Here is a 20818-nt window from a genome sequence, read left to right as displayed (position 1 = left end):
CCAGTCCCTTTCCAGTCTTTTCATTACTCTCAGACTCATTATTCCCATACTCCTCATGGTCAACAACTTCATCCTTCTTCACACAACTACAGTATATCTATTGTCATTTGCTTGTGCCTTTTAAAGGAAAATAAAGAAGAGAAAAAATAGCGAAAAAAGAAAGGGATACAAAGGAGAAGTAAGTGAAAGAGAAGCTAGGATGGGAAAGAGATTTGAAGGCAGAGGAGACAAGAGGAAGAAGTGAGAGAAGGAATGCAATAAAGTAATGGGATGAAAGGAAGGAGTGACAAGGGTAAGGGAGGGAGAAATGAGAGAGAGTTAACCAGGATAGAAATTAAGTAAAGAATCTTAGGTGATCATGGAGAGATGGTAGGGAAGAGTGAAAGGGAAAAGAAAGGAACGCAATGGAATGAGAGGGGAGATTATATTTAAAACATGGGTTATAAAAAAAGGAGAGAGCATGAGGATAAGAACTGAAAGGATAAGAGAGCAGAGGAAAAAGAGAGGAAAATCAAATGGCAAAAAAGGTTTAAGAATGGAGAATTTGATATCTGAGTAAAAAGCGTTTAAGGCAGGATTAGGAAAAAGAGTAGCAAGGGAAAGAAAGGTAACTGAGAGAATGCCCTTCTTTCTGGGAAAGAACACGTTTAAAAAAAAAAAGCATAATAAACAGCTTGATGAAGATTATTGAATCTGTCTGAAAGTACTTGAACAGGAGTGAATGTGAAGAAGCCAGGGACATCTCATAGGAAATGTGTTTCATAGCCAAAGTAGTGCAATCAGAACATCCTATTATATCTGAGCTAAACTTGCAGTTGCAGTTTAGGGAGATAGTGATCTTGTTCTACCTGGTGCTCCTCAGTGAGACACTAGATGCCACCCCCAGTGTATTTATCAAAATGGAAACAGCAAATAAGATAAAATTCACTACTTGTGTCTATTTTTGGTGCTCTCGTAAAGAATGTCTATGGGTACATATGAATGGGTGGGTAACCAGGTGCTCTTTAAGGTCATCATCTACTATTTACTGTGGTTTCAAATTTGATACCATTGAATATGTAATGAAAAATGTGCTGTAAAATTCACCATTTTGGTCTGTCTTTTTCCCAAACCCCCCTAGTAGCAGTCGGGCTCGCTGCACTCGCTCGCTACGTGCCGGACGGGGGCTGGTCTGGGAAAATTTGCCAGGGCTGCTTTCAGTTCCCAGTCCGGCCCTGCTTGATACATCTACCCCCATGACTCGTTTGAACTGTGCAAGATTCCGATGGAAGCAGGGCCACTATATGGGAGGATGGTTTGGTCTGTGGCGTACATGTTCCTTTGCTTCAGTCCCCAAGCATTCAAAAGTCACAGGCCCTTAGTTAAAAAAAAAAAAAAACTTTGCAAGGTTTAGCTGGAGACAGGTGTTTGACATGAATGAGCCGACAAGCTTAACCATAGTGAACTGAGCTGTCATACAATGCATGTTATGAACTGTTGGAAAGGAACACCGCCCATAATATCCTACTCCAAATAATGCTAATGCGCCATGACATGCTGGTCTCCAAAGTCTGCATAAATAGGAGCATCACGTTACACGAAATCTGCTACATTGCACACATAATATCACACTCTGCCTTCTCAGATAAATCCGGCCAAGCAGGGCTGTGACTGGTTTGTTGGGTGATTGTTTGTTAGGGGAAAGTATTTCCAAATTACACAGACACCACTACATGCCTTCCTTTGGAATAAGAACATATCTCCATAGATGATGTATACTGGGAAAGGGAGATTAGTTCTCTTGATTTTCTATTTTTGCATCATTTACACTACAGTGGTTAATTGCTAGCATTATACACCCACTGTCTTCGTGCTGTGTAGCGCACTGGCTCGGGCATATGCAGGCAGATTCTGCAGTTTCCCACATATCTAGAATCCGTTTTGGTACCCTCACAGATGTGAGGGCACCAGGGTAATATTTTATTCAACATCACAATGGCTCGCAGTGACTCCGTCCTCACCCTCGCCCTTTCTTCTGCTTTAATCCAGACCCTCTGCCTGCGTGCAGAATTGACTGGCTGTGCACCCACTTCTAGTGCTTAGTTGCACCTTGCACTTTCTGTTTAGCTGTGCGACTCTAATTTATGGCCCTCCATCCTCTGCTAGGCCCTGGGTCTCAAATGGCACGCATGCGCAGATCCATTTACACCTGCCCTCTGCCTCTGAATCCACCCAGAAACATTGGCTTGCTTTAGCTCTGTTGATCTCCGGTGACCCAAACGATGCACAAGGGAGAATGACTGTTTACCTAGGAAATGACATCCAGTGCGTATTTAGGGTAAACTGAACTATGGGCTCTTAACCAGCTCTTAGAAAAGGTTTTCAGTCAGCGATAACGATAATGACTTGACGATGCATCAGATGGACTTGGCATCATATTTCCATGCTCTCATTTGCAGACGTTTAAGGTTATGGTGGGGAAGAGGTATTTTTCACCAACGATGTTGGGGGAAGTAATGTCTAGAATAACAACCGCGAACACCTGGTTCTGCACCTCCCACTAGTTCCAGTAAGTAATATTCCTGCGCAACCAACCCCAGCGCCAACCGTTGCGTGACGCCTCTGTGCTCCAGATCCCAGGTTGTTTTCAACGAAATGGGGGTGCGCCAGGTAATGAAGTCCAGTAGTCAGCTAGTAGCGTTAAGAAAGTTCTTTATTTCAAATTCACCAATCAAATCAGAAATATGAAGAGCTCAGCCAATGCGTTTCATTCCCTCACATGGAACTTCATCAGGGCTTTTATAATAGTTCAAATAGAATACAACAGCTCAAATAGCCGATGCAGGTTTTCAGTTTCAGCATGTAGTGTGGGGACTCCCTGGTATACTTTCAGAATAGAAAACCCAGGAAGTTATGCAGGGAGTAAAATGTGTAAGGCTCTGGGGCCAACCACAGGGATTTCTGCTGGAGGTAAAATAAGCAAGGCCCTGGGGCCAACCACAGGGAGTAGTGCAGGGGGTAAAATAAGTAAGGCTCTGGGGCCATCTACAGGGAGGTCTGCAGGAGGTAAAATAAGCAAGGCCCTGAGGCCAACCACAGGGAGTAGTGCAGGGGGTAAAATAAGTAAGGCTCTGGGGCCATCTACAGGGAGGTCTGCAGGAGGTAAAATAAGCAAGGCCCTGGGTCCAACCACATGGAGTAATGCAGGGGGTAAAATAAGTAAGGCTCTGGGGCCAACCACAGGGAGTTTTGCAGGAGGTAAAATAAGCAAGGCCCTGAGGCCAACCACAGGGAGTAGTGCAGGGGGTAAAATAAGTAAGGCTCCGGGGCCAACCACAGGGAGTTCTGCAGGGGGTAAAATAAGTAAGGCTCTGGGGCCAACCACAGGGAGTTCTGCAGGGGGTAAAATAAGCAAGGCCCTGGGTCCAACCACATGGAGTAATGCAGGGGGTAAAATAAGTAAGGCCCTGGGGCCAACCACAGGGAGTAGTGCAGGGGTAAAATAAGTAAGGCTCCGGGGCCAACCACAGGGAGTTCTGCAGGGGGTAAAATAAGTAAGGCTCTGGGGCCAACCACAGGGAGTTCTGCAGGAGGTAAAATAAGTAAGGCCCTGGGGTCAACCACAGGGAGTTCTGCAGGGGGTAAAATAAGCAAGGCCCTGGGTCCAACCACATGGAGTAGTGCAGGGGGTAAAATAAGTAATGCTCCGTGGCCAACCACAGGGAGTTCTGCAGGGGGTAAAATAAGCAAGGTCCTGGGGACAACCACAGGGAGTTCTGCAGGGGGTAAAATAAGCAAGGTCCTGGGGCCAACCACAGGGAGTTCTGCAGGGGGTAAAATAGGCAAGGTCCTGGGGCCAACCACAGGGAGTTCTGCAGGGGGGTAAAATAAGCAAGGTCCTGGGGCCAACCACAGCGAGTTCTGCAGGGGGTAAAATAAGTAAGGCTCTGGGGACACCCACAGGGAGTTCTGCAGGGGGTAAAATCACCAAGGCTCTGGGGTCAACCACAGGGAGTAAGTCACATCCGTCCAAAGCCTTGTAGGAACTGTGGTGAGACATAATAATAATAAAAAGTGCAGAGTGGAAGATTCAAAACACACCTGCGTATTTCTGTGGTAATTATAACAGTAGAAAACCACCTGCAGAATGTCTAGCAAGGTCACTGGGTGCGCACCCTGCGGCGTGCCTGTGATGGCAGAGCGGCAGTAAAGTTGTCTGAATGACATACTGTAGAGTGTGCATGCTTTCCATACCATCTAACTTGCTCGTCCTCTTTTCACAAAAACAAAAAGCTGTTGGAATGTAGCACGAGACAAGTAAGCCATTCAATGGGGCAGCTTTGAGTTAATGTCGTCAGATTTTCAAAAACACAGACATAAGTATGTTTTCGAACTGTCGGATTTGAAGACCACAAACACAATGAAGGTCGGAAGTGCTGACGTGCATTGATGACGTTTGCAAACTTTCCAAAATTAACATGATTCTAGTGATCATACAGTCCTCCCTATACTGCTAAAATTCCTTGAAAATAAGTTAGCTTTAGATTTAAAAGAGGTTATTGGTCTATATCTCAGCGGTGCTGAAACATGCAGTTCCTTCATGAAATACGTTTTTAGTTAGACGGTTTTATTAAGTTTCAGAGTGAAAATTAAATATGATCAACATATATAAAGATACAAATAAGCCTGCCGTGTCAAATTGGAAGCACTCATTCGGCAGTGGGTCAGGCCTGGAGATGGACAAGTAAAACTTAGGTGCACACACACAAAACCAGCACTGGCAGAACCAATAGACTTCTTATTGTCTGTCAATTGTTGACTATGGCAATGTTTAAGAATGATTTTCGTAAAACTGTATTAGGCGTGCGTAAGGGCATATTGTGCAAGAGCAGAACTTGGGTCCAATTTTGAAAGCCTCGAGCTTTCAGATCATAATACAAAAGGCAGTTGTAAGATATTGATTCCAGTGCTGATAACAGCGAACATCCGTAAATTGGGCACAGGTGAACGCCTTAATGAGAACTGCATTAAAACTGTTTGTAGTTTTAAAAATGGGGTTTTATCTGTCACATTTTCTGCTCACGCTGTATCAGAAACACTGCATGAGTGGATGATGTGAACTGAACTTGTGGTACATCACTGCAAGGTTGAATGAGACCGTGAGTGTCTTCCAGGTCAAAAGAAGCCAGCCAGCAGGGTGATCCAAGACAAAAGGCCATTGAAGGGGGAAAGCAGAGAGGAACACAGGGCCGGAGATATCAAAGGGCTTTACTCATTAAGGGCCCGAATATGGTGTCGGGCGCCCAACATTCCAGGCTGTGATCCGACTACTGCATAATGATGTGATCAGTCAGGGTGCAGTGGGCGGAGGGACTGACCGACGTCTCCGACAAGCTCAAGGTGCCCTTTTGGTCATAGGTCAGAGCGTAATCCCTACAATGGGGGGGGGGGGCAGGGGGTGCCAACGGAGGCACCGCCATAGGGATTGCAATGACCATCTTCCCTCTGCCTTTACATGTCGGTCCGACTGTCAATGTGAAGGCAGACTGAATGGTATTTTGGGGACCCCTAGCAGGCCCCCCATCCCTCATAAGCCTCTGCTTTGGGCCCAGGGCATCACATTTGGTGTCCCTCCAAACATCCATGCACTGTGTGCCGGGCACCACATGTTGCCTGGCACACAGTGCATGGATGTTTGTGATCTGCCTTTTTCCCCTGGGGCTTGTGCTGCAGCCCTTTTGTATGGCTGCAGCGCAAGCAGCAATGAAAAAGAACAGTTTTCCGACTGGCTGCACAGCAGTTACATTGTAATTGGGCTGGTGGAACTGCTAACATAAGGTCGATCGGACACCTGGGTCTGACCGCCATCGTAATGAGGCCCTATCTGTCTGTGGGGAAATATAGTGACACATAAGAGCCTTGATCATGAGGGTCTTAGTAATTTCAGCGTTATCCTCACGCTCTAACAGCCAAGCACTCTACATTTTTATGATGTTTTTTTTAATTCCAATAACAGCTTTCTATTTTACTGAAAACAAAATAACTTTTTAATGTATTTGCTTTTATTCAGTTACCGTTTTTGATTCTGCTTTTAGTTTCTTTTAATTTCTTTGGACTATTGCTCACCACACTACAGGGATAGCATGGCACAAACGACATTTAGTTTGACATTTCTTCGAAATTCTTAAGTTCTTCTGATGGTTATTGATTTGTTTCCAAATATGACAAACAGCAGTCTAAACCGAGAGCACAGTCTGAGATGAACTTGGGATGCTTGGTCATCTGCTAGACCTTCTCTGCGGGACAAAGTGCTTTTTGTAAAAACAAAAACAAAATGCACAAATAATACACTGTATTCCCCATCCACAAGTATATTTCTCCTCTCAAAGAAGTTGGAAGTGACGATGATGAACAAATGGGTTGTTCATGTTGAGTGTGGAACAGAAGTGCAGATCAACCTGTTCTAAATCCTGTAGTTCTACCAATAGCACCTGCTTCAACCTTGTCAAAAATCCAAAAATGTTCACCAGCCACCATATTACTGCAGTCGCAGCTCACACAAAGGAAAGACAAACACAATCACCTAACTCTACCCCAATAACTTCTGGTTTAGCTCAGTAAAGAAGCTGTACTTCTCAGTTTGGAAGTCCTTACAATTAGGCTGCATAAGAAAACTACACTGTAAACTGCACAATTTGCCGCAAAACAGAGTGTCATGGAAAGCAAGGTGACATTAAGATACCCAGGGCCAACTGGTCCATCTGAAAAACCAACATGCAATTCTGTTGCAACAACACCTCAAAAGGATAGCTGGTACAGAGAGAGAAGTTGAACAGATAGAAGGAAGTAGTGATAATGTGTAAGATGTTGTCAAGCGAAAAAGGCCTGTCACTCTTGAGCCTGCAGTCAATACCTGCAGCTACCTCAACTTGGCACAAGGAAAAGAGGAATACCACAGTCGACCCGAAGTGTCCAAGCAGCCTTCCTCCTCCACAGATGTTAATTGAGGTGGTATCTTCACAAGGACAACATAAACTACAGCCCCCTATGAAGTCTGTGATTAGCACATTTTCATCATAGCACTGAAATCATAAGCTGGTTTATAAAAGGGAAACAGGCCAAAATGTCAGTGCTTGGACTCTTATAGTGCTGTCAGAATTTTGGCAAGGTACAGTGCCCTTAGAGAAATAAATAGCCTTCAAACTTGATATTGTGGTCTTCCAAGCAGTATGGTAATTTGAGAATAATCGAAAACAAACCACATTGCCATAAAAGACGTAGCTAGTTTGCCCTAGAAAACGATTACAAAGAGGTATATTGCTCACAATTGATCCTTATCTGGACTTCTATGTCTGATAGCTATAATGAATCTTTCTACAGAACCTTGCAAAGCAGCAGAGGTAATCTTACATAGTGTCAGAAACACCCTCGTAACAAAGTCTGATAAATCAACAGGCAACAGCAAAAGATAGCTTTGGAAATGCAGGAAAACAGCAGTGCAGCATACCACAGGCGAAGGACAGCACATCAAGGCCTTCCTTTAAGTCAGAGGCATGGATGGGACCATACTGATAAAAACGACACATTTTAAGGTAGAGTCCCCACCTCATCCTCAAAACAATTCAGTGAGGCACATTCTGCACCGAAGAGACACCCATCCCACCACATCTACAACCTGGGAACATCAGCTATCAGCACCACCCTGATCCATATCATCAGTACCACAGAAATGAATGCCCCCCTCTAGAAGCTCACAGCCGACCCGAATCAACTGAGCAACTTCCGACCCATCTCCCTGCTCCCCTATCCAGCCAAAGTGATTAAGAAGGCCAATAACAAGCAACGTACAACCCACCTCGAACATCACCATCTTTTAGGCAACACACAATCAGAAGGAACCCCAGCACCGAAACAGCACTCATAGTGGCCACCAATGACATTTGAAACATCTAGGACAGAGGAGAAACAGCAGCCCTCATACTACTTGACCTCTCCACGGCCTTTAACACTGTCTCCCACAACACCCTCATCAGAAGACCCCACGAAATTGGTATATAAGGATCCCCTCTCAAATGGATCTGTTCCTTCTTCACGGGAAGAACGCAAAGGGTCAGGATGCCACCCTTAACATCAGAGACCAACAAACTGATATGCAGTGTCCCACAGGGATCGTCCCTCAGCCCCAATCTTTTCAACATATATATGATACCGTTAGCCAAAATCATATAATCACATTACATCACCATTGTCTCTTACACCGATGACACCCAACTCATCCTCTCCGTGACAGACAAGACAAACACCACCAGAACCAACTTCACCAATTGCATGACCATGATAGCAGACTCAATGAGAACTGACAGCCTGCAGCTCAACTCCGACAAGACAGAAATACTTGTCTTCAGCAACAAGACCTCCCCATGGTAATTTACCTGCTGGTGGTCATCCGAGCTAGGACCAACACCCACATCCACTGATGATGCAAGAATTCTAGAGATGATGCTCCTCCTGCTTCCACATCCTGCGCATGCTGCAAAAGATCTTCAAATGGTTGCCTCATAACACCAGATGGACAGTCACACAAGCACTCCTCACCAGCAGACTGAAGTACAGCAACACTGTCTATGCCTTAATCTCCAAGCAACTCCTATACAGACTCCAGACCATCTGGAAGGACTTATACTCAACCTCCCATGCCATGGCCACATTACATCGCAGCTTAGGAAGATTCACTGCTCCCCATTCACAAGCACAGTTCAACGTCAAACTTCTCTTTCACACACACAAAGCCTGACTAAAAATAGCAAAAAACCACAGTTGATGGACAGAATGTAGAACAATGTCATACATTCACCCCAGTACAAGGATCTGGGCCTAAATCCATCGTTTTTTTGCACTCCACACCACCCTGGGTTAGACACTGGCTATATGCAAATCAGCTCCGACCCTGTGCCTCATGGGAACAGTCCAGTCCGAACTACCAAGCCATGTCTTTCCCAGACCGGAATCAAGCATCCAAGGACCGGTTTCTGGCTACCAGCCTTCATTTAGCCTGGATAGCTTGACTCCAGCGGTGTGGAGAGCCTGGGACTCACGTCTGAGCATACCCAGCCCACTCGGGGTGAAAATTGCAAAAAACACAGTTGATGGACAGAATGTAGAACAATGTCATACATTCACCCCAGTACAAGGATCTGGGCCTAAATCCATTGTTTTTTTGCACTCCACACAACCCTGGGTTAGACACTGGCTATATGCAAATCAGCTCTGACCCTGTGCCTCATGGGAACAGTCCAGTCCGAACTGCCAAGCCATGTCTTTCCCAGACCGGAATCAAGCATCCAAGGACCGGTTTCTGGCTATTAGCCTTCATTCAACCTGGATAGCTTGACTCCAGCGGTGTGGAGAGCCTGCGACTCACGTCTGAGCATACCCAGCCCACTCGGGGTGAAAATTGCAAAAAACACAGTTGATGGACAGAATGTAGAACAATGTCATACATTCACCCCAGTACAAGGATCTGGGCCTAAATCCATCATTTTTTTGCACTCCACACCACCCTGGATTAGACACTGGCTATATGCAAATCAGCTCTGACCCTGTGCCTCATGGGAACAGTCCAGTCCGAACTACCAAGCCATGTCTTTCCCAGACCGGAATCAAGCATCCAAGGACCGGTTTCTGGCTATCAGCCTTCATTCAGCCTGGATAGCTTGAGAGAGCCTGGGACTCACGTCTGAGCATACCCAGCCCACTCGGGGGGAAAATTGCAAAAAACACAGTTGATGGACAGAATGTAGAACAATGTCATACATTCACCCCAGCACAAGGATCTGGGCCTAAATCCATCATTTTTTTGCACTCCACACCACCCTGGGTTAGACACTGGCTTACACCGATGACACCCAACTCATTCTCTCCGTGACAGACAAGACAAACACCACCAGAACCAACTTCACCGATTGCATGACCATGATAGCAGACTCAATGAGAACTGACAGCCTGCAGCTCAACTCCGACAAGACAGAAATACTTGTCTTCAGCAACAAGACCTCCCCATGGTAATTTACCTGCTGGTGGTCATCAGAGCTAGGATCAACACCCACATCCACTGATGATGCAAGAATTCTAGAGATGATGCACCTCCTGCTTCCACATCCTGCACATGCTGCAAAAGATCTTCAAATGGTTGCCTCATAACACCAGATGGACAGTCACACAAGCACTCCTCACCAGCAGACTGAAGTACAGCAACACTGTTTTTGCCATAATCTCCAAGCAACTCCTATACAGACTCCAGACCATCTGGAAGGATTTATACTCAACCTCCCATGCCATGGCCACATTACATCGCAGCTTAGGAAGATTCACTGCTCCCCATTCACAAGCACAGTTCAACGTCAAACTTCTCTTTCACACACACAAAGCCTGACTAAAAATAGGACCCGGATAACTGAACAGCTGCATACACTTTCACACACCTAGCAGATAGCTATGCTCTGCCTCACTCTCCCTCGCACACACTCCCCACATCCGCTAAAGCAAAACTGGAAACTCCTTATTCTCCTGGACCAAAGACGTGGAACAACCTCCTTCAACTCTTCAGAGCCTCCTCCTCACTTCTTGAGCTCCACAAGAAACTGAAGACCTGGGGCCAGATGTAGGTAATTCTAATTTACCGATTCGTAAATACCGAATTTTACCGATTCGGTATTTATGAATCGATAAATTAGAAGGTTGGAGATGTAGGTAAAATTATTTTTCAATTACCGATTTGGTAACAGTCGGTATTTACCAATTCGGTAAATACCGAATCGGTATTTCCCATTGATTCCTATGGGCCTTGAAGCCCATAGGAATCAATGGGCAATACCGATTCGGTATTTACCGAATCGGTAAATACCGAATTCTGCAAGGGTGCAGGGGGTGTCACTTTGACACCCTCTAGCACCCCGAATACGGGCACCTGTGCCATGTGGCACACATGCATGCCCTAAGGGCATGTCTGTGTGGCACATGACATAGGTGTGCATGCACAGATGTGCATGCACACCTGAATTCGGTATTTTACCACCCAATAGGATTGGGTGGTAAAATACTGACTCTTAAGGGCCTGTGGCACTCTTAAGAGTGTCACCTACATGTGGATTTACCAAATCGGTAAAATTACCGATTCGGTATTTTACAGAATTGGTAAATTTACCGAATCGGTAAATTTACCGATTCTGTAAAATGATAGCCCCTACATGCCGATTCCTAAATACCGGTCGGTAACGGCCGAAATCGGCCGTTACCGACTGGTATTTGCTCTCCTACATATGGCCCCTGGTTCTTTATATAAGCACCTTGGGCCACACACATACACATCATGTCCAAGTGCTTGGATAACCTCTTGGTTATTAGTGCGCTATTCAAATCAACATAACATAAAAAAACTGGGGCTAAACAAAACACAGATTTCTTGAGCAGAAGTGTTAACCTCTAGAGTTATCCTACAATTTTGTTATTCCCTGAGATTTACTGGGCACACAAAGATCTCTGGCAGCAGATGTCTTAATACCATAAGATATTTTAAAATGCCGACTTTGCAACCAATTGAGCAGAACAGATCTACTCTCACATTTGTCCTTATTGCCAGTTTCTCTGTGGCAGAGATTTAAAAAAATAAATGTATAAGTTGAGGCCCAGATTTTGCGCTGAGGTTGCGTCACTTTTTTGGCACATCCTCAACAAAAAATGTCATTTGTTAACTCTCGTAATGCACATAAATGTACTCATGATAGACCGGCTAAACATATGTGTGAGGTCTTTAGATCTGATGTCACTACTTGTGATGGTGCTTCCTGGTCATATGTTGTGATCCCACTTTGTGGGATCTCACTTCCTCTCATGTCACATGTGATGCCACACTCCGTGGTATCACACACTGTGATGTCATACCCCATGATGTTACTTACATACTGCCTAACTTGTTTAGTACCCCCTGCTTATTTTTCTAGGACTTGTTCCCTGGTGTGTTTGCTGCTGAGGAAATATTCTCAAGGTTTGTGATGCTAGGTCTGTATTAACTGTCTAATTTCTGGGACTTTTTTCTGTTTTTGCAAGCTTTGCCTGGATCTTGTGATATGGCTCCTTGTTTGATTGCCAAATGCCAGCTTGTGGACTTTCTTTTTTACTTTGCGAGGATCTTTCCCGCTTTTTCTTATCTGAGTCGTGTGATTCAAACATGCTTGGATTTCAACTATAAACGTTTTAAAGCTTGCCTTATTTGAATGCCACTACTCTTTTGGGCATGTAAAAAGACGCTGCAATTTAACTAATTTTGCAATGTTTAACTTCTAATGCTAGGAATTACAAAGTTGTGGTGGCTGGCCATTTCTACCATTGAAAAGGACGTGATTATTCAATTTGGTGATACCCTTCAAAGTTTATAGCGCCATTGTTCTAATGAGGTCTCTTCATAGCGCTGGTTCTGAAGTTTATCTCAGCTTATCCTTCACAAATATAACGTTTTAGCTGCACTTACTGGGTCTCCTCCATCTGGCTTAGTTTTGTGGTTGAAATTACATGTGAGAAGTATTGATGAACTATCCAACATCGAGCATTTTTGGGTTCTGGAACAAACCTCGAGTCCTATCTTTCGCCTAAAAAGTATAGTGGAACCCCTTAGCTGGCATTTTAGCAACAGAAAGGTTTCAGACAATGTTATTGTTTGTTCGTATTTTCAGTATAACTGGATTACTTCTGAGCTGATCCTAACTGGAACTACGTAGCAAAAATTGTATTTCTATTATATACAGTCAGTTATGGGCAATATGTAGAGCGTCATATTTCTGGGAAAATAAGAAGGCGTATCCTCCTAATATTCAACGATGGCTATAAGATAATTGATGACAGAAAAAGATATCTTAGGTGGGTCTTGTCTTTTATTCATTTGCTTGTTTGTGAAGTGAAGTCTAGGAATTCTACTCCTAAAAAGGACAAAAAGCAGCTGATTGGATAATCCCAGTGCATCCATGTCTACAAAGATTGCTCAGCAGGGACCTTGGTAGGGTTGGTACTGCCTTGAGACAGTTGTAGCTTTCTCGCCAGCCTCATAAGCTATAATATATCATAAACGAAAAATACATTTATATAAACATGCAAAGAGAGACTCTCTTAATCCATTGGTCTTTTCAACTGTCATTAGCATTTGACATGAAAAAACATCACATTCAATTACCTTAATAACTCTTTAAGGCATAGTCTGGGAAAAATACCCCTGCAGCATAGTGGTGGAGGCCGGAGGGCCTGCAGATGTGTCTCTCATACTATAAAATGAACAATAAAGCAGTAGGTACAGGTCTATTGCTTGATATGCATGCAAGTAAGATTAGGGCGACTTAGTACCTGCAGCCCATGCCATATAGCCCTGCCTTCCTCTTTTAACCGGGTAACAACCAGTTTAGGCCGAGGCAGAAGGGCTATTTGGCTATTAGAACATTCAACCTACTGCAACATTCCAAAGGTGTGGTGCAGTGGCCAGAGCGGCTGACTCCGGAGCGTGGGGATAGCGGTTTGATCCCCGGTGGCAACTCAGCTCAGCACCGTGTGACTCTGGGCAATAGCTCACTTGATCTCCATGGTGGCCCCCAGAGCCTTGAAATCCTTAAGGGGGTGATGTATTCGAGCTCTGCAAATAGGAATTAGTAATACGTGTTAATGTCCTAATAGGGTATGAAAGACTGCGCAAGAAATCTTCAGACGCACATCTGCTACGAGTACACAGCTTGGAGTTAGTCGGTCTGAGACAAATGTGGACAGAGAATAATTGACGAAAATAGAACTTTCTTTTAAAAGCCATATTCCAGTTGACTTGCTGTGATGTATCAGGGCTTCATTTTGACCTGTGCAAATTGGTGATGAATGCCCATTTCAAATTACAAGGTTCTTTGATTTGTCTAGAAAATGTCAATTTCTACCTTAACTGTAGGCATCCTGATGTTTTTTCTCGGCAGGGTGTCTCAATCAAACAAGGTTACACAGGGACACCATTACAAATCAAAATATGTTTCATCATTTCCATGTAAATAGGTTGTGAACTCCTATTTTTGATGTAAATAGGACAAACTCTTTGATAATTGATCTACAGAGTCATAATCATACAACGATTTAAATTTCTGCAATTCGATTATCCATTGTGTTTATGATAAATAAATAATTAATTTGTTTATACTAAATAGAGATCGGTTTTTCTCATTATGCAGCATATGTGAATAACCTTAGATGGCATCATATAATTATATTTTTACGGCTTAGAGAGAATCAAATATTTGTTGTGGTTGAAGGCATCAAAACAAAACACAGGCCCAGTAAAGAAAGTGACGTTCACTCACTCTTAAATGAAAATCACTGAATACCATTACTAGTTCTCCAATAAGTGTTAAATTGAGTATTGGCAAAGCCAATAGGTCTGGGTTTAGTGTGCTAATACATGCAAACACAGGTATGCACAAATTTGTAGAGACTACTTGCGTTATATCTTACAGTTTGCTGATCCTCTTATGTTTTTCCCTTATTTTTTATTCCCCAAACTTATGGTACTGGTTGCAAAAATGGTTTCACAAATTGTTGAAAGCACATTGAGGTGCTTAGTCATCCTTGATGCAACATCAGCATGAGCATGGAACAAATTTACTAACAGAAATCACATTTAGGTCTGAATCCATTCTAGGTGCAAAATAATTTTTGGTGCAAGGTAAGCAGCGAAATTGTTTCACATTTAGTAGCAAAATCCTAATTAGATGCAAAATTAAATTGAAGTGCAATATCATTTTTGGTACATCATCATTAGGCATGTGGAAACAATTTAGGGGCACAAATACACCTCCATTGCAGCACACAGATGCTTCAATTCGCCATCCATGGACTACCATGGGAGGTACTCTTTCCGCAGTAGATTAACATACCTAATAGCCAATAGCTAACAGCAAGATTGAAACACTCCTGTTGTTTGATCCAAAGTGTGAATTACATATTCTTCGATCAATGGCTCAACTGGACGGGCTCAGATGGATCAACACATAAAGAGGATGGGTTCAAAGCCCTCTTTTTGTATCATTCACCACATCACTTATGTGAGATGATGACATACTCACAAATAGTGGAATTTCAGTATGCAATTTCAATGGTCAGTTTCCAAATTCAGATATTGGATTTTGAAGGACACTACAGATATCAGCATAGACACAACACTGAGAGGAACTGTTAATGTAGCCATGAAGAAGTTCGTGTGGACAAAATGCATTGCCTACGGTTACTTATTTTAAGAAATTAATAAAGGAAAACAAAAATGAACAAAAGTTATGTCGTCCGAATTTTCTATTGAAGACTTTTAATTATATGTACGTACTTTGTGCATGATATACTTAGAAAAACTGTGCTGAACTACCAAGTATACAAAAATAAGGGTGCTGAACCATTATATTGGGAGTTATCTCCACTGGAAGTTGAAAGGAGCTGAACTTTTAGTTCTGTTAACCATTAGAAGTATGTTAAATTGTTTCACTGTGGTGGTTGGTGCGGGATCTTTTTGTCTCAACATCTTTGTGCATTGATCTACCTATTAGGAGTAGGTCTGCTGCTTCCATTGGCTACTGGGTTGCCAATCGTTTGTCAGCCTCAAACAATGACCAGTCACTTACCAAACAGCAATTTGTTTGCTAACTCCATCTTGGTTGAATATGGCTGGATATGACGTTCTTTACAGAGACCTGGCAGCAATAGACGTCTTACCATTATACTGTAATCTCTGCACCAGAAAGCAGCTACAACATCCTTTGCAATTATTGAAAAATTATAATGAAGTTAAACTGTAATTTTTAAATCTCTTATCTCAGAAACATCTAACAGAAACTTTATTAAAATAAGTGTGGTTGGGTTACCTGTAGATTTCTCACTCAGCCAGCATCTGTTTCGTTCTTACTAGTAAATTCCTCATTCATAAAGTTTATGTTTTGCTCTCTTATTCTGTTCTCCTTTGGCCTCCTTAGCCTTGCTTTCGCCCCTTGGCTGCTTCTAGAAAATATCCCAGAACTATCGTTTTTTTCGGTGCCTCCTTCAGGGGTGAATCTATTTTCTAGTCCGAATCATTTTCTTCCTTCAATTACATCCACATGAGATCATCTCATCCATCTTTATCTTCTATATGGTCGAAATAGATAACAATTATTAATTATACCTATGGTTTTGGAACAACCATTTTCTAACCTGCTTCATTATGCTGCTTTCAGAGAGTCTTGACAGAAGCAACCCTCATGGTAAGTTGGGTTGCATTTCCCATGGAATAATTTAGTGGCTGACGAACCAACGTATCCATTTGGTTGCCTGAGGGACTTCTCTGTGGCACTTTTTGAATCAGGGTCCCCGACACAGGCCTTCAGAGATTGTTTCAAACATACCTTGAATCTGACCTGGCCCTACTTAAAAAAATGAAAACAACTGGTCTTTTGGACACAGGTATGAATGCTCTACCTCTACCTTACAGAAGGAGTGGCAGATAATATGGGAGTCCAAGTGCCAATGACACCTCTGTTAGTCTGAGAAAAAATTGTTGGCCTACCCTTTTCACTTAAGGATTCACAAAAGTGTATTTTTTCAGGCAAAAGCCTGCTTTTTAGGTCCGGCGTTAGCAAAGCCCGTTTGATTTTACTAACATATGTATAAGATACATATAGGACTGTAAGCCATCTCTCTTTATCGATTAGTCAACTGTTGTGCCATTCACATTTTGCTTCCACCAACTACAGTATATATATCACAGGGCATGGGGACAGCCTACTTAAGCAACTGGTTAACTTCACTTTGAGTGATGGCATTTCGATCCCTCATAAGAAGCACATTCACACACAAGCTAGCTCCCTTCTGTGCAAGTGTTTTATTTTCACTTTATAAGAACTGTTAGATAATTGGGTTGTTGGTTGGGGTGAAAGTCTTCCCAAGCAAATGCCATGATCCTTGTCAGGGTGAACTACAAAAAGTCACTAAATTAACCTGTGCCTAAACCTCTGACAGCTTGGCACAAATCAGTGAAGCTTAACTTAGAGGCAGTGTGTAAAGTATTTATGGATTACACAAGCAGTAATAAAGTGAGAACACAATACAAGAAAAATCCCACAAAAAGTAGAAAAAAGAGTAGAATGTAATAAATGATTTGACACCAACAACAAAAATCTAATCAGTAGAATGGGAGATGTGTAGTTTTAAAGATTTTGATAAAAATTGTGCCTAAAAGCACAAAATGGCAATTGCGTTTATCTGGTCCCAGTGGACTGGGTCAAAGTCTCAAAGACAGGCCGACCACGATGTAGTTCTGGCCAAATAGAGGACCAAGTTCAGTCTGATGTTAAAGTAGCCTGTGTCCTAGTGCTTTGAGATGCAAAGTCCTTGAGCTGGCCTGCGCGGCACAGGTATTGAGGAGCAGTTGATGGGAGCTGCGATGCGAGGTCCTGCTTGGGGATGTGTCATGCTGAGTCGAGGATAATTGAGCCGTCAGTGGAACCTTACGATGCGGAGTCTAATGCAGAGTCTGGCAGTAAATGCGGTGCGTCGAGGTCGATGAAGCTGTCCATAATGCTGAACCGAGATGCTTGGAGATGGGCTGGTTGTCTGCATTGAGATTTAGGGCCATATGTATGAACACATTTTCTCATAGACACAGAATGGGGAAAACTGTTTGATACATCTGGCCCTTAGTAACACAAATCAATCCCGCTTTTAAATAAAACAGGAAAAAGTGACGTTCTCTGCATAAGACGGCAAAGTGGCAATGCATATCCATGTGCATTGTAAGACAGGTAAATAAAATAGCACACACCATTGTATTAGAAGAAAGGAGGAATTTAAATGAAAAAAAAACAACTTTGGTTTTAATTAGGCTGCAGTTTTTAGGGTATAGTTTTTATAAGTATGTCGTTCTATCTTTCGCAATATTTAAAATAGATGTGCAACAGCAGTCTTTAATTTCATGCTGTTCTTCAATTTCAAAATGAAAACTGATGGAAGAAGGAAACAAAAAATTGATATTTCAATTAAAGTCGTCAATTAGTGACAGGCAGATGTGCGACATTTACCAATTCCTTGGTACCACCGCCTCATTAGAGGTGGTGGAACCACTTGGATTCCTATGGCAGAGTCTCAGAGCGCACTGCTGTCAGAAAGCTATAGCTGGTGGGTCATTCACCACATGGCCACCAGTTACACCACAAAGGAAGTCTGTCTTACCAGGGTGGGCCTTCCAAAGCATTTATGTCATGTTCATGGCCAACCTGTAAACAATGGCAGTCTCAAACATGAAAAATGCAGCAATGTCCCTGACATTCTGGGAAATTTCTGGAATATGTTTGGTTTCTGCACTTACTTCTGGGGATTCTATCTGAAAAACAAAAAGCATTGCCAAGCTGTGGCATGCCCAGCTTCAGATTTTCTCAAAAGGGTTTCTACTGTGTTGGCAGGTGCAAATTTGGCAAAAACAAATATGTCAAAGGGGATAAAGGGCACTGAACGTATGGTAGGCCGTTCGTCAATCGGCTGGAGGAGGTGGACAGTCTGCAGACTCTGCAAATTGGCAGAGTGTCAGGTAGGTCTAAATGACCTCGAAAGTATGAAAAGATCATCAAGTGCCTGAATGTTCAATTGCTTCTACACATATATATCCAGGCTCAGTTATGCCCCATATAATTTAAATACATGCAGCCCCATTCACAAAGCTATTTTTGGCTGTAAAAGTACATTTATAGCTGAACATATCTTATTTACACTTGCCAGTATTTCACAAATGGATTCCTTTTGGGAATAAATAGATGTATCACTGTGGATATTCCAAGGCAAGCTTTGTCTTTCAAGTTTGGGAGCGCACACAAACCTGTCAATTTGTGGGCATTCCCAAACTTTGATCCAACCGCTTCCCATCTTGGAATTGGTTGGAGATTAACTCCTGCCAAGGATTAGAGTAAATACCCTCCCGGGTTCTAAAGGGGAAAAGATCACCACCATTTTGTTGGGGAGCAGGGGAAGAGCTTTCTCAATGGGGAAAAATGGCATCCCCACATGGAAACTAGTGTGCTGCCGCAGTAGCTCCACTCCACATCTGCAGATTTCTATGCTCTGTAGAATTTCACACATGTGGAATTGGATCAATGGGAATTATAACATGATAATCCCAGTAGTACCCCGGAAAACCTGCATATATTTCAGCTTTCCAGGCATAATAGCGGGAGTGTTGGTGAATATTAAAAAACAAAAAAGTATGTTAAAGGAAAAAATTCTTTACATTTATATTTTTTGTGTGAATAGGACATCCTGACTTTTGCATTAAAAAAAGTGATTACAAAAAAGATAAAACAATAACTAAATCAACCTGGAATTATAGGGGCAGATTTATCATTGAGTTGTGTCACCCTTGTGTCACGTAAGCGGGTGCAAAGGCAACACAACTACTAAGTCAGATTCATCAAGCCAAATGACCCTGAGTGGCTTGAAAAATCCAGAGTACTGCAATGCAGCGCAAATTGCCACGTTATGTTACTCTGCCCCACGGAGGCATTCCAGGGGTGGAGCTTGGGTGTTTCCATGCATCCACCCATGGGTTTTGGCACATTCCCAGATTTACCATTACTGATAGACCTAGGAATCCTTCAAAATGCTACACTTACCCAGGTGAGGCATAACCAGGAGAAATATTGTTATTTCTCCTTGTTGTTTCCACTTTCTATGTGTGCTGCAGAAGCACACATAGAAAGAGGAAAATGCCTCAGAGGATTGATTTTGTGCAGGAAAATGTCCTTTCCAGCATAAAAACACTCATGCCCTCCAATGCAGGCACCCTTGCACCATGGCACAAGGGTGCCTATGTTGGTTCTAGGCAGCACATTGTGCGACGGTCAAAGGAAAGAACAGGAATGAACTATATCAAGTTAAATATGGCACATTTCTGCCCTTTCACACAGCGTAACAAGGTGACTTGCTGCGCCGAGTGAAATAGTGATAAATAGGCCCCAAAATCTTCTGCCATAGACTATTTTGTCAGACCAGTAGTCTGTCTCATGAACCTCTGCATTTTTAAACCCAAGGCGCTCGTCGGAATCCGACTCTGCCATGCTTCTTAATGGTGCGCGCGGCCAGCTCTTGTCTCCATTTGTTGTCGGCTGAGCCGACGACTATAGTTCTCTGGCGAGAACGCGCTTTCCGCGCTTCTAGCCGAGACCTAAAAATGCAGACTTTGCAACCAATTGAGCAGAACAGATCTACTCCCACATTTTTCCTTATTGCCAGTTTCTCTGTGACAGAGATTTGAAAAAATAAATGCATAAGTTGAGGACCAGATTTTGCGTTGAGGTTGCATCACTTTTTTGGCACATCCTCGACAAAACATGTCATTTGTTAACTCTCGTAATGCGCATAAATGTACTCATGATAGACCTGCTAAACATATGTGTGAGGTCTTAAGATCTGATGTCACTACTTGTGATGGCGCTTCCTGATCATATGTTGTGATCCTACTTTGTGGGATCTCACTTCCTCTCATGTCACATGTGATGCCACACTCCGTGGCGTCACACACTGTGATGTCATACCCCATGATGTTACTTACATACTACCTAACTTGTTTAGTACCCCCTGCTTCTTTTTCTAAGACTTGTTCCCTGGTGTGTTTGCTGCTCGGGAAATATTCTCAAGGTTTGTGATGCTAGGTCTGTATTAACTGTCTAATTTCTGGGACTTTTTTCTGTTTTTGCAAGCTTTGCAAGGATCGTGTGATATGGCTCCTTGTTTGATTGCCAAATGCCAGCTTGTGGACTTT

The sequence above is a fragment of the Lissotriton helveticus genome, chromosome 8 (genome assembly GCF_964261635.1).
Source record: "Lissotriton helveticus chromosome 8, aLisHel1.1, whole genome shotgun sequence".
In the NCBI taxonomy this organism is placed as follows: Eukaryota; Metazoa; Chordata; class Amphibia; order Caudata; family Salamandridae; genus Lissotriton; species Lissotriton helveticus.
The sequence above is the reverse complement of the archived record's forward strand: the minus strand, read 5'-3'. Positions refer to the sequence as shown.